Source organism: Oncorhynchus kisutch, linkage group LG1 (genome assembly GCF_002021735.2).
Source record: "Oncorhynchus kisutch isolate 150728-3 linkage group LG1, Okis_V2, whole genome shotgun sequence".
Taxonomy (NCBI): domain Eukaryota; kingdom Metazoa; phylum Chordata; class Actinopteri; order Salmoniformes; family Salmonidae; genus Oncorhynchus; species Oncorhynchus kisutch.
Window position 1 is genome coordinate 29,319,607 of NC_034174.2, and position 14,127 is coordinate 29,333,733.

General features: G+C 43.8%; 1 protein-coding gene across 10 annotated transcripts in view; it reads right to left on the minus strand.

Annotated features, from left to right (window-relative positions):
- The window catches only part of LOC109896352 (voltage-gated potassium channel subunit beta-2), a 120,491-nt gene that overhangs the window by 88,167 nt on the left and 18,197 nt on the right, over nt 1–14,127 (minus strand). The gene's annotated exons all lie outside the window — the stretch shown is intronic.

A 14,127-nucleotide genomic window follows, 5' to 3' on the forward strand; every position in this document is an offset into this window, starting at 1 on the left:
AGTCCAGCCCCAGTGATGTCACTGCATACGTCATTACCTGCTACCAGTCAGACCAAGCCCATGCATACACAGCTATACAAACTTGCAAGAGAGATACAATAGTTCCAGTGTTTTCTAAAGTCTCAGCAGTAAATGTCCACTCCCCCAAGTTGATTTTAGGTATGTCGGACTAGCCTCATCTATTTTACTCCCCTGCAGGGTTCTAAGCTTAACTTTGAAGTGCTTTCTCACAGACCCCATGCAATAATTCACACATTTCTCAGACCATTTCTTCATAAGAGGCAAAGACTTAGAAAAGACTGTGGAACAATTTTAAAACCTTATCATGATTTCATATATATATATATAGAGTTCATCTATAGTCTAGGACCCAATAAATGTAGAGAGGTCCAATAGCCCCTCCCCTTCTATTAATACAACATAAGCATAGTCAATTATTATAATACATCAAACATTTGGTGCAGCCCCTATCATGACTGCAATTTGACCCCATCAGGACTACAGCCTGGTGAACAAAAAAAATCACAATTGCATTAAGCTGTACTGTACTCTGTGTTCCATTTCCCTTTACATTATAGTTCACATAGGACAGCATTGCTACAGTAACTATCCCTGTGTGTATGTGCAGGAGTAGAGACCGAGGTCTTTTACTGGCTGCCTGACAGGCATCTCAGCCTGACCAGCCTCTATTTCACTACACACTGAAATCATGTGAGCGGGCCAGCCATAAGCAGTCGCTGGTCTGCTGATAATGACGTGAAGGTGACTTTCTCCTCACACCAATCACAGAAAATAAGGTGTCCCCTTTTCAAAAACTAATTTAACGCTCGCTGGCCTCACCACTTCAATCATGCCAGGCAGGACGGAACAAACGCCCCTGCCTGGTCCCTTCTCCTACAAGGTGATGATGGCATCATGACTAGATGAAGCTGGGCTGTGTTGTAGATCTAAACGGACTGAGGGGATTCTAGAGGACTCCACCTGGCTCGAGAGTCATTTATCTATATCTATCTAATGCCACCGACTCCCTGATCACTAACAGAGGACGCTGGAGCTGTCATGTTGGATTTGGGGGCCCTTCCTTTAAGAGGCTGCATGGTTTCGTGGTACCAGACCTCAACACTGTATTATTGAATGGCTGGAGCAAAGGCTAAAGTGTTAGTAAATGGTATTTAGCCCATCCTGTTCAGCCTATCCTGTTCAGGAGACCTACAGTCTCAGTCAGTTAAGTGTTATGCCCTCAACACACCCCAGAAAAGTTAGGCTAGGCTGAGTGTTTTTCCCTTTGCCTTGACAGTTTACTATTGGTGCATCAAAGTCCTCTGTGTGTGTGTGGTAGAAGCATATACACTAGATGGCTGTGCTGCAGTAGGAAAGAGCGAGACACTTACTGCAGCACTGCGGTACAGACTCGTCCTGGCAGCACTTCACAGTTGGAGAGTTGAGCTCAGATTTACTGCTCTAATGGGCCAAGGTGCACTCTGCAGATTAAAACTGCAGGCAGGGAGACAGAGGTGCTCGACAGACCCTTATCGGATCAGAACCACCCTCTGGCCCAACACCACCATATGCTGATCCAAACACATCAGGACAGGCAGACTAAATAACAGTGTGAAGGAGGAGGATGGCCCAACGAGACAAGGTGGAGATGGATTTAAGTAGAGAGGTTGGAATAAAGACAAATAGAACAAATGCCTTAGTATTGCCTGTTTAGTCTTTAGCCCGTCTTACATACTGGAACCTACATAATGCTACCTTCATTCCTGTCCAACAAAAGGCAACATGGCTTTTCCATAGGCTCCAGCCAACCACACCTACACCCAGCCTGAGAGAGATTCCTCTTGAGACGGGGCTTATATAAGTAGGCAGCAGAGCAGTCCTGGCCTGGAATGTACAGTAGAGTGTTAGTAGGTGGAAACACACATGGATGCCACCAGATGGCACTGGAAGAGAGGACAGACAGGTAAATAATAATACTGAAGAGATCTCAATATGGATCTAAATAAAGTCCAGAAGGAGAATCAGAGGATTCAAAAACGGCTATATTCATGTCACGGTTCTCATAATTATTTGATAAATTATGAAAAGTTGTCTTTGTCACTGCATCCTAGTCTCATCATCATCAGCAGACAGACGGATGAGCTGTAACAGGCACGGCAGTGTGAAAATGGCCTCCTTTTTCATACATTGCAGAGAGCACTTGATTACAGAAGCAGTACAGGTCAGTCGCTGCCAGAAGAAAAGAAAAATGCTCATGAAAATAATTTGCATAAGTAGCCTATTTTTGCAGAAAACGTCTAACACCAATCATCTGCTCTCTGTTTGGAGTTAAAATCACATCCATGAGCCTCACTGTCAGGCACCATTAATGGAGGCCTACATTCAGGATAGCAACTTTGTATATCAATTAAACCATGCAAAACAAAGAGTTTGGAAAATGATCTTCAATATGGCATCATGAATGGATCAAAGGGAACACTTCATGTTGTTAGCATCTACTTCAGCTTGGCTGCTTAGCATAAACTCCATAATGGTTTGGCTTAATTACCACCATGCTACAGACCAGCGCTGTAGGGTGTACAGCACAGAGGTCTGAAGAACGATCATAATGTCCACTAAACCATCTCCTCAGGCAGCCTATGTGCTGCCTGAGTGATGAACAGTCACAGGCCAAAGATGACGACTCACCAATCCTCAGCACCTCATTCTGCTTCTGTGATGGGCTATTGGCAAATCGCTCACATGTAACGTGTTAGTTACAACACACAAACCACCGCATGCCATGTGTACTATGTGCAAGACAGCCCACATACTATGTTCTTGGGGCTGGGAATTGCCAGGGACCTCATAATACATATATCATATCGTATTGCAATTCTATATGTATTATGATTCTATATGTATTATGATTCTATACGTATTATGATTCTATACGTATTATGATTCTATACGTATTATGATTCTATACGTATTATGATTCTATACGTATTATGATTCTATACGTATTATGATTCTATACGTATTATGATTCTATATGTATTATGATTCGATACTGCGATTTGATGTTGCAAACATTGATCACTATAGGTCTGCTTCAGAAGGACAAGAGACAGCCATGAGTCTCCATTAGTGATGGAAATTTTTAAAAAGTGCTTAACACAAATTGGCTCCCTTTTTAAAAACAGTTACATAATCGGGATATTATTTACAATGTATCATATTCTTTTGACAATATCGCAATATTGTTTTCACACTAATTGGCTGGACATGCACCAAAACGCCAGTATTTATCCATTATAGCTCTTTTTAAATAGCGAGTCACACTCGTTTTCTCATGTCTCTTGTCCCTCTGCAGCAGACATACGCTGAGCAATATGTTTGGAACATCAAATCGTAATAAAATCACAGTATCGAATCGCAACAAATATAGAAGCGAGAGAATAGCAATAGATATCATATTGGGAGGTCCCTGGCAATTCCCAGCCCTAGTGGCCATCAGTGGCTGGTGAGAGCTGTTTTCTCCATTGGTTATGGAGCAGTACTAAAATGTATGGCTAACCTCAGACCAACCGTTCTCCCTCTCACCAAACCAAAGGTGCGATATTAGATAGTGTTCCATAGTGTCAGTCCAGCTTCACACATGGCGTGTGATCGGTCACTGTACAGGGGACAGAGGGAAGTAATGTTTTTAAGAGACTGTAACCTTGTTTCCCTCACTGAGGCATCCGCCTACCTAGCCACCATACTCCTACTCCACTCATTTAAGTCCATAGGTTGGCAACATGGTGTCTTCCATTTCAAACGGCTTTTGACTTCATTCTTATTTCTCACACACACACACCTTACAGTACCACCAACTACCACATACTGCAGCAAGGGAGAGAGGGCAGAGGAGACAGACTGAAGATATAAGATCTCTGCATACGTGCGCAAAATGCACAGTCAGAGGTGACATAAAAATATCTGCTGCAAACAGATATGGTGGAGCGGAGCAGATCGATCAGATGGAAACCAGAAGAGCCCAGCGGAGAGGACAGTGATATAGCAGTGAATACGAGCATACATGGTTCATCTCCTCAACAACAACAAAACACTGAATATATTCCGAAGATTAAACCTGTATCAGACTATATTACACACACTTCTGCAAATCAGACCCCTGACATTACATACCTCATTTGTATTCTAGCCAGAGGGCACAGAGATTTGAGCTGAACAATGTCGAATGAAATGGAACACTGGCAACCAGAGAGAGAGGGGTGGGGGGGGGTGTCAAGGGGAGAAGGTGATTGTAAAAGCCCTTGTTTAGTGCCAGAGAGCTGTGGTTTCTGGGCTGGTCCTGTGCCCATAGGGCTGGGCACACATAGCCTGTGAACACTGCCACTGCCCTGTTATATAAGAACCTGAGTGCCTCAGGCCAGGCCAAACAAACTTGGGAGAGGTGGAGAGTGGTTCTGACATTCAGGACAGCGTTATTGTTTAACTTGCCTGCTGGTTGGTTTGAGCTTTTGTGAAGTGAGCGAAGGATCCTGTGAGAGCAGAGAGAGAGTCACTGCAGCAGATAACGAGGCGCTCAAAAGAAACACACCTTCTGTTCTCCACCGTCGTCTTAGAAACACAGCCCTCCTAAATTATTCACACAGCAGCAGCTCTTTATACATCTTCGTCCTGTTGCTTTCCTCAACTCAGCATAAGCCACTGGCACTGCCAGTGAGGAGGGAGGGATGGAATATTCTTCCCTCAGGTTGCTAGTACTTCGCCAAAACCACTCTGATGGATGCCATTGTTAACTGAGGTGGGGGAAAGCAGAATGGTCCAGAATTCCTAATGAAATCTGCAGCCAATGCAGCCGGTGCCCGGGAAGTTCAGACCAACTGAACCAAGCTCCCCCAGAAGATATTTTCAGCCTGCGGCGACTGGCCAACACACACCTTGTGAAGGGAACAGTCCAGGGGGAAAACAGGAGGAGAAAGATATGAAAATGAATGGGAGAGAATAATGTTTTTTGTTTTTTTTAAACTGCAGTTGAAGGGAGCTTGCCTGCCCAGTCAGCTGTTCTGGGTAGGGATGAGAGAGCAGCGTGGTCTGGAGGGAAGCCCTGTGCTGCTGCAGCATGGCTTTACAAACACACACAGGCAGGCTAGGGCCATGCATCACTCCCTCCTGTGTGTCTCCTGGGCACACCTCACCTCGCTCTACTCCCTCTGGGCTCCATGCGTCACTACAGTCCCACTCAGTCTCCCAGTGGCAAGAGATCCATAGTTCAGTACACCAACATACATACACATCTAAAACACTTGTGGTGGTGATGGGGGGGGGGGGGTTATGCATATCGGGATATTCTATATGAAGACATCATAAATTGAAAATGTCACAATATTAATTTTGCACTAGTTGGCTATACTTGCACCAAAAGTCATGTATTTTTCCCATTGCTTGTTCTCAATCTTTTCAAATAGGGAGCCAATTTGTTTTCAGCACTTATTTCCATGACTGATCAGAAATGTTTCTCTTGTCCCTCTGCAGCAGACATACGCTGAGCAATATGTTTGGAACAGAATGGCAATAAAATCACAGTATTGAATCGCAATACATATACAAATTGTGAGTCGCAATACACATCGTATCGGCACCTAAGTATTATGATATCGTATCGTGAGGTCACTGGCAATTCCCAGCCCTATCTAAATTGTAGTATGTACACTGAATAAAAACAGAAGTGTTAGTCCCATGTTTCATAAGCTGAAATAAAAGAACCCAGAAATGTTCAATAAAGCACAAAAATCCATTTCTCTCTCAAATGTTCAGCACAAATTTGTTTACATCCCTGTTGGTGACCATTTCTCCTTTGCCAAGATAATCCATCCACCTGACAGGTGAGGCAAATCAAGAAGCTCATCAAACAGCATGATCATTACAAAGGTGCACCTTATGCTGGGGACAATAAAAGGCCATTGGAAAATGTGCAATTTTGTCATCACAACACAATGCCACAGATGTCTCAAGTTGAGGCAACAGAGCTGTTGCCAGAGAATGGAATGTTAATTTCTCTACAATAAGCTGTCTCAAGTCATTTTAGAGCTAGTACACGTCCAACCGGCCTCAGAACCGCAGACCACATGTATGGTATCGTGTGGGCGAGAGGTGTGCTGATGTCAACGTTGTGAACAGAGTGCCCCATGGTGGCAGGGGGGGGGTTATGGTATGGGCAGGCATAAACTACGGACAACGAACACAATTGCTTTTTATATATTGCAATTTGAATGCACAGCGATACCATGACGAGATCCTGAGGCCCATTGTCGTGCCATTCAGTCGCCACCATCACCTCATGTTTCAGCATGATAATGCACGGCCCCATGTTTCAAGGATCTGTACACAATTCCTAAAAGCTGAAAATGTCCCAGTTTTTTCATAGCCTGCATACTCACCAGACATGTCACCCATTGAGTATGCTTGAGATCCTCTGGGATTGTGTACTAAAACGCATTCCAGTCCCCGCCAACATCCAGCACCTTCGTACAGCCATTAAAGGGACAACATTCCACAATCAACATCCTGATCAACTCTATGCGAAGGAGACGTCGTGCTGCATGAGGCAAATGGTGGTCACACCAGATACTGACTGGGTTTCAGATCCACACCCCTCCTTTTTTTAAGGCCATCTGACCAACAGATGCATATCTGTATTCCCAGTCATGTTAAATCCATAGATTAGGGCCTCATGAATTGATTTAAATTGACTGATTTCCTTATATGAACTGTAACTCAGTAAAATGTTTGAAATTGTTTCATGTTCAGATTATATTTTTTTCAGTATACACAGGCTATTCCTGAGTGCACTGACAATCTGCCTCTGACACAGACCATCTGATTCAAATGGTCTCTACATGGTAGGCAGGCAGCTCAGAGGGAAGTTGTTCCTGGATCAGCTGTGGGACGGTACAGCACAGGCAGCCATGTCCCAGAAACACACACACTTAACAAAATCCTCAAGTGCACACACAATAAAAACACTGTGTTGGGTTCCATCTGTCTGATTTGATACATGTCCACACATCTGACTCACGCGCTAACAGATGCCATCGCAGGGTCACTTTCCACATACGCACCACCACCGCAGGACAGGCCAGGCTCCCACTGAGAGGGCAAGACACCCCTCTGACTCACTACGTCCAACACAATCCATTTAGCATAGGAAGTGAACAGGTTCATCTTTCAGCCTGCTGTATAAAAATAACATATACAAAGAGAGCTCTGATGTACGCTGCAAGTGCATGTTGCCGACTGAAAGCCAAGCAGGTACCCCTAGCAGCACAGTGTGTGTGTCATGGTCCATGACGAGAGGAGAGGAAATGGAATTCTTCCTTGGGGGTTATCATCATCGTGTTTGTGGCCACATGCCTGAGGCCTGGCTGTAACCTGTGTCACAGACAATCAATGTGTGGGGCCTGGCAAGTGCTTGTTTCCCAGTCTATTTCTGGGCTGTAGTGTTAGAACATGACTACTGCTAGAGTGCAAGTCTGTGTTTCACAATAAGAGAATAGACCACTGTTCTGTGTCACAGTGAAACAGTATGGGGTAGTGTGACAGGACTAGACGTCAAACACTTCAAATGTACCCAATGTTGGACAAAGAGTTGAGGTGCATCAATATGAATGGAACATCTTTCTGATCAATGTGAATGCCGCACTGTTCTCAGATATTTAATGCGAAAAAATGTGTAAGTCAAAGTGAATTGGTGAGTGTCAGTTTTACAAAGGACACAAAACAGGCTATTGCGTGATAGTGAATTGCATCTGTGTACAGAAAGTAAGCCACTCTGCATATTTCTGTTTGTATAAAGACAGTTTCTGTGTGTATCCATCAGTGTATGACTATCAGTGTGAATATCAGTGAGACATCCTCTGTGCTGTCAGGCTGTGTTCCACATGTCCTGCTGAGAGTCTGAGTCCGCAGCCCGAGGCTGCCAGTGCCACTGAGCTACAGTTTCAATGTGTCCTCTATCTCTCCCCCTTACTGGACCTGGCTGGCAGTCCCCAAATCCATGAGACAGCACAGAGCCAAGGTGGTGTGGGTCACACATCAAACACACACGCTGTCCTCCACGTAACAGAATAAACAGGCAGGCCCAGCCCATTGGTGAGTTGTCATGCAGCTCTGCAATGATTGGTCAGAGACCAGCCGCAGAGCAGTAAGCTATAGCTTTACTCAGCAATAAAGTAACGCTGCCCCGCCCTTCTCCACAAAGCCTCCCTTTGTTTATATCTCTCTCTCATACGCTTGCAGTGTTGTCTCTCATTTCTCCCTCCCTGTGTTCTGCCAGCTCTGGTGTTGTAACCCTATGCACAGCTCACACTGCAGCAGAGCAGACAGTAGATCTGTGAGCCCTACAGTAGATCTGTGAGCCCTCCATCGTGGAATTCTCCTTCACACTTCGGGCTGTCAATGTCCGACAGCCTTTCCTGTATACTGGGACAGTGGTCGTGTCCAAATTCACATACGGCAGGGTAGCCTAGTGGTTAGAGCGTTGGACTAGTAACCGAAAGGTTGCAAGTTCGAATCCCCGAGCTGACAAGGTACAAATCTGCAGTTAACCCACTGTTCCTAGGCCGTCATTGAAAATAAGAATTTGTTCTTAACTGACTTGCCTCGTTAAATAAAGGTAAAATCAATAAAAAAATAATACTTGCGTCGTAAATTGTAAGGAGTTTAATAGTATGTATGTGACATTTCAAAAATCAAGAATAGTTTAAATGACCAGATGTCATACAGTAGTCATTTCAGCTATGACAACAGCTGATCAATTCGATAAGATGCGCTACCGAAATCAACAAATGGCAGGAAACAACGCAATTGCGCATGAAACATTCTCAGTATGAGAAAAAAAGAACGTTTTATAGTAGGAATTTTCGAAAATTGTGTGTGTTAAATGCCAGGATGTTAAACCAATTGAGTCTTTTCATCAGGTAGAATTTCACAGCCACAACGCATTAGAAGAGGGGGGGCTGTGAGTTTTTGATAGCTAGATCAAGTAAACAATTTGGAAGATGGCGAAAAGCAAAGCGTCGGCAGTGGTGTTCAAATGCAAGTCGTTTTTGTTCTCCTTAAAATGGACTATTTCATCATAACGTTACATCTTTGAAAACAGATGTACTGCCTGCCGTGCCTTTAGCTTGCTATAGTGTCTTCAGAAAGTATTCAAACCCCTTGACTTTTCCCACATTTTGCTGTGTTATAGCCTGAATTTAAAGTTGATTAAATAATAGATTTTGTGTCACTGGCCTACATACCCCAGAATGTCAAAGTGAAATTATGCTTTTAGAAATGTTTACAAATGAATTAAAAATGGAAAGCTGAAATAACAAGTCAATAAGTATTCAACCTCTTATGGAAAGCCTAATGAAGTTCAAGAGTAAACATTTGCTTAACAAGTCACATAATAAATTGCACGGACTCACTGTGTGCAATAGTGGTTAACATGATCTTTGAGTGACTCTCTCTGTACCCCACACATACAGATAATTGTACGTTCCCTCAGTCAAACAGTCCACTTCAAAAAACAGAATCACAACCAGAGGGGTTTTCCAATGCCTCGCAAAGGGGTTTATATGTCAACATTGAAAAGCCAACATTGAATATCACTTTGCACGTGGTGAAGTTATTAATTACACTTTGAATGGTGTATCAATACACCCAGTTACTACAAATATACAGGCGTCCTTCCTAACTCAGTTGCCGGAGAGGAAGGAAACCACTCAGCGATTTCCCCGTGAGGCCAATGGTGACATTAAAACAGTTACAGGGTCTAATGGCTGTGATAGGTGAAAACTGAACATGGATCAACATTTTAGTTACTCCACAATACTAACCTAGTTGACAGAGTGAAAATGAAGCCTGTACAGAATAAAAAATGTTCAAACCATGCACCCTGTTTGCAACAAGGCACCAAAGTAACACCGTAAAAATTTGTCAAAAAATTTCAATGTATGGCACCCACTTGGGTGATGCCTCAGCAGCTATAGGTGCCAGAAAGCTCACCACATACAGTTAAGAGTCGCCAGGTCGCAATTGTAAATGAGAACTTGTTCTCAACTTGCCTACCTGGTTAAATAAAGGTAAAATAAAATAAATAAATAAAGAGTAATAGCCAGTCGTCTTCATTACGAGCCCTCTGCCTCATCACTGCATTCCACTACTGTATCTCCCATTGCTCTCAAGCTTCAGGTGACTCTTCAGTTTATAAGGCCTACGTAGGTGTAGACCTACTCAAGTTTACTCTAAAGACGTTCTAAATGCTATCTACTTAGCTAATGTTACCCCAAAACAACACAAAAAAGGTCACTGGGTGGGGCATAGGTGATTTCCGATTCATATGAAGCCTCAACTGATTCTGTTTCTGACTGAAAAAATATTTTGAACGGTCATCCACCTCGGAATTGCAAGTAAGAAACTTGGCAATCATTCTAGAGCTCCAACTTCGCCGACCTGAAGATCACCAATGTCACGATTTTTCCCAGTCGGAGCTCATTTAGTTCCCGAATTCCCAGTGGTCTTGAATGCACCAAAAGTAGTATATTTCGGCCATGGCATACTTTATACTAAACAGTATGTGCTAAATAGTACGATTAGTACACAGTATGCAATTTAAATAAGTAGAAGGCAAGCCAAATTTCAGACTCCGCCAGTGTCTATTTGGAGGCTACTGTATAGATCTCAGATTGCCCCAGCAGGGAGTGACATGCTGTAGCTTTTGTGTATCACTGTGCTGGAGCTAACTGGAGGCCCTGCAGCTAAATAACATCCATTAGTCCGAGTTGAGGGATGCGTGGCAAAACAAGCAAACGCACACAGCAGTGACACGAACCAGGCATCTGCTCTGTACATATTGCCTTTATCCCTCAGGGATATTGAGAGAACCTCAACCCCCTATTGACACAGAGCCCTGCACTACACCTACCTAGGGCCAGCACAGAGAAGACTGACAGTGGGGGCCCATATGTTTCAAGCATCTCAGAGTAGTAGGGCTGATTTAGGAACAGGTTTGTCTTTTAGATCAATGATTACATGGACGGACCTGATCCTAGAACAGACCCAGAGAGCACACATACAGTAGATGTAGAATCCACAGCCCACACTGAGCTGTTCTAATCAATCTGAAGCCACCGTGTCAGGAGCAGACATTTCCCTTATAACTCACATCACAAAATGCCATTGTCACATAAGTGACGTGTCTAAACCACACTAGATCATCATCATTCAGCGTCACAAAATATTGCCTAGCAGCTGTACTTCACCAGGCAGGACCAGCACACCTGTATAAAGAAGTACCACGGTGTTCAAAGTATACTGTACACACGGCAGAATTCACATGGCTTTTATATACACTGTAGTCAATAGCATAAGTGATATGTGGATTAGACTATGTGAATTTATTAATATAGGCTACCAGTCAAAGTATCTACTATTGGATCCCAAGTCAAACATTGCACTTTCTGCATTGGAACAGACAAGTTAGTCATTATCACATGTGAAGAAGCTGGGTAGGAAATTCTGAGAATGAATGTCATTTCTGTGACTTGTGAAAGTTGAAGTGTGGAGAGATGACTGCTGTGTGCAGGGCTGGGCCAGGGTCTGCTGCAGTGCGATATACAGCTAGGCCCCCTGTGAGGTGTGAACACTTCCAATTCTGATCAGCTCCGTCAGTGTCTGAGTGGGAGGTTGACATTACAACACTAACCCCAGAAAACATCAGAATGACTTTACCACGGAGGTCATTCATATGGCAATTGGCCATGCAGAGCTTCTACATTCTCATTAAGAGTTCAGTCAGACAATTCAATTCAGAAAAGTGTGTTAGTAATGCATCTGAACTGAGATAAAGTATTTACCATTGCTCAAGGTTATTTTGGCCTTACATTGCATTACTTGTTTAAATGTTGCCAAAAATGTTGAGTGGAGCTGAGCCCATCCAGCAGCTACGTCTACACTAAGCACTTTATCACTGGGAATCAATTAAGCCTTTTATTAGCCACGACATCCTCCTGCTTCCACTGAACGGCTATATTTTAGTGCTTGGCTCACTGTCATCAGGGTGATTTTAAAACCTATGAAGACAGAGTCCTGCCACACAGCATGGAGTGTGAGGCGCTGGCACAGCATTATGACAACAGCAGTAAGGGCCCTCTAGGCCACTCGGGGACCAAACCCTACAGCGAATCCAGCACTGGAAGACGCATTCTGTAGAAACTGGACGAAGCGATGTACTCAATAGGCCTGGTATCATGGCACTTTTTAGTCAGTGAAAATTCATAGCAGGCATAACACAGCCTAGCTATAGGCATCCTCAGAAGAACACCAGGAGGAAGCTTCCTCTGGGGAAGCCGTTCTTTTCTGGCCGTGTGGACTCCGTTTCCTGGGAAACAACAAACAGTATCGTCACAGAGCCAAACCAGTGTGAGGCTGTCTGTCGCCCTCTGAAAGAACACAGTAAACACATCACACTAATCCAACAGAGCTGGAACCGAGCTGAGGCTAGCTAGCGGAATCCTCAGTGAGGACAGAGAAAAGTCAACTGCAGGTCATTGGTATTTTATCCACTCTCACCAAATCAACTAGAATTTAGGTGACCAATGAGGTAATACAGAGTGGTCTTGTTAAGACGTACTGGTTAAGATGCACAGAAGGCAGTACGTAGCACTGACAGAGCAAGAGGGTCATTGAGTTGCATTAAGTTTGCTGTATAACTGTCAAGGTATACAGCTCTGCTGAACACTTCAGAGTACACGTTACACCTAAGAGGGACATATAAACCCCTCCCACAGTGGGTTGCTGTTAAGACTACTATGCATCACAGCCACAGAGGGCTGAGGAAGAAAACACACCTGCTGGGCAGATGTGTGACAATACACAGACAATATATATATATACACGTATGTATGTATGTATGTATGTATGTATGTATGTATGTATGTATGACACTACACAGACAATATATATATATATATGTATGTATGTATGTATGTATGTATGTATGTATGTATGTATGTATGTATGTATGTATGTATGTATGACAATACACAGACAATATATGTATGTATGTATGTATGTATGTATGTATGTATGTATGTATGTATGTATGTATGTATGTATGTGTGTATGTATGTATGTATGTATGTGTGTGTGTATGTATGGCCCATGAAGAGCGCTAATGACGTGAGACAGGCCACTACCTCTCAACTAGAGGATTATTACAGAGCTCTGTTTAGGGATGTCTCCCTCATGAGCATCCAGGAAGTTCTCCTCTGTGGGAGTACTGTACATCAGCCTGGTCATCCCTCAGCAGTCTGCTGCTGCTGCACAGTACGTCGGTCTCTGAAGACTACAAAGATCAGCTATAACACATCTACTTCCAATTACACCCAGTGTTCCTCTCCAATGTCCTATAGAAGGCCTCGTCAAGGCCGACCGAACATCACAGCTTTACAGTGTTAATGTTGGCTAAATGCATCACATAGTCTGTCATCTCAATATATTTATAACCACGCACAAAACATTAACGAAATTGTCATAACATTGCTGTCATACTAACTGTATAACTGACAACCACTTTCTGCAAGGCTGGTGTAAAAACTCACCTATATTCAGTATCAAAACAGAGATCTGCCTTGCTCTCCGTTCTCTGCTGCTGCTGGCTACATGCAACAACTTACTGCACCAAACCCCTGCAGCCAGCCTTTCCTGCGCTGCTCACCCCAGCCTTGGACAAGAGCCCAGAGGAAGCCTCAACGCCACTGTCAGCTGCTACAGCCCCAGCATGAGAAGGTGATGGAATAACCCACAGCCAGCCAGCCTGCCACAGCCAACTGTCACAACCGCTGGACTACAAGCATCACAACATTAGAAAATCAGGTTATTTACATGTCTTGCTGGGGTGTGTTGCATAAAGACGACATTGTCTGCAACAGATGGGCACTGCAGCATTGACAGAAGCAGGTAAGGGTTCCGGCTCAAAACTCACCACTCAGTACAGACTGTGTGCATTTGTGTCGTGCGTGTACCCTCACAGCAAAGCTATTTTAAGGTGGTTCTCTATAAATCCCACAGCATGGCCAGTCCCCGGGATTA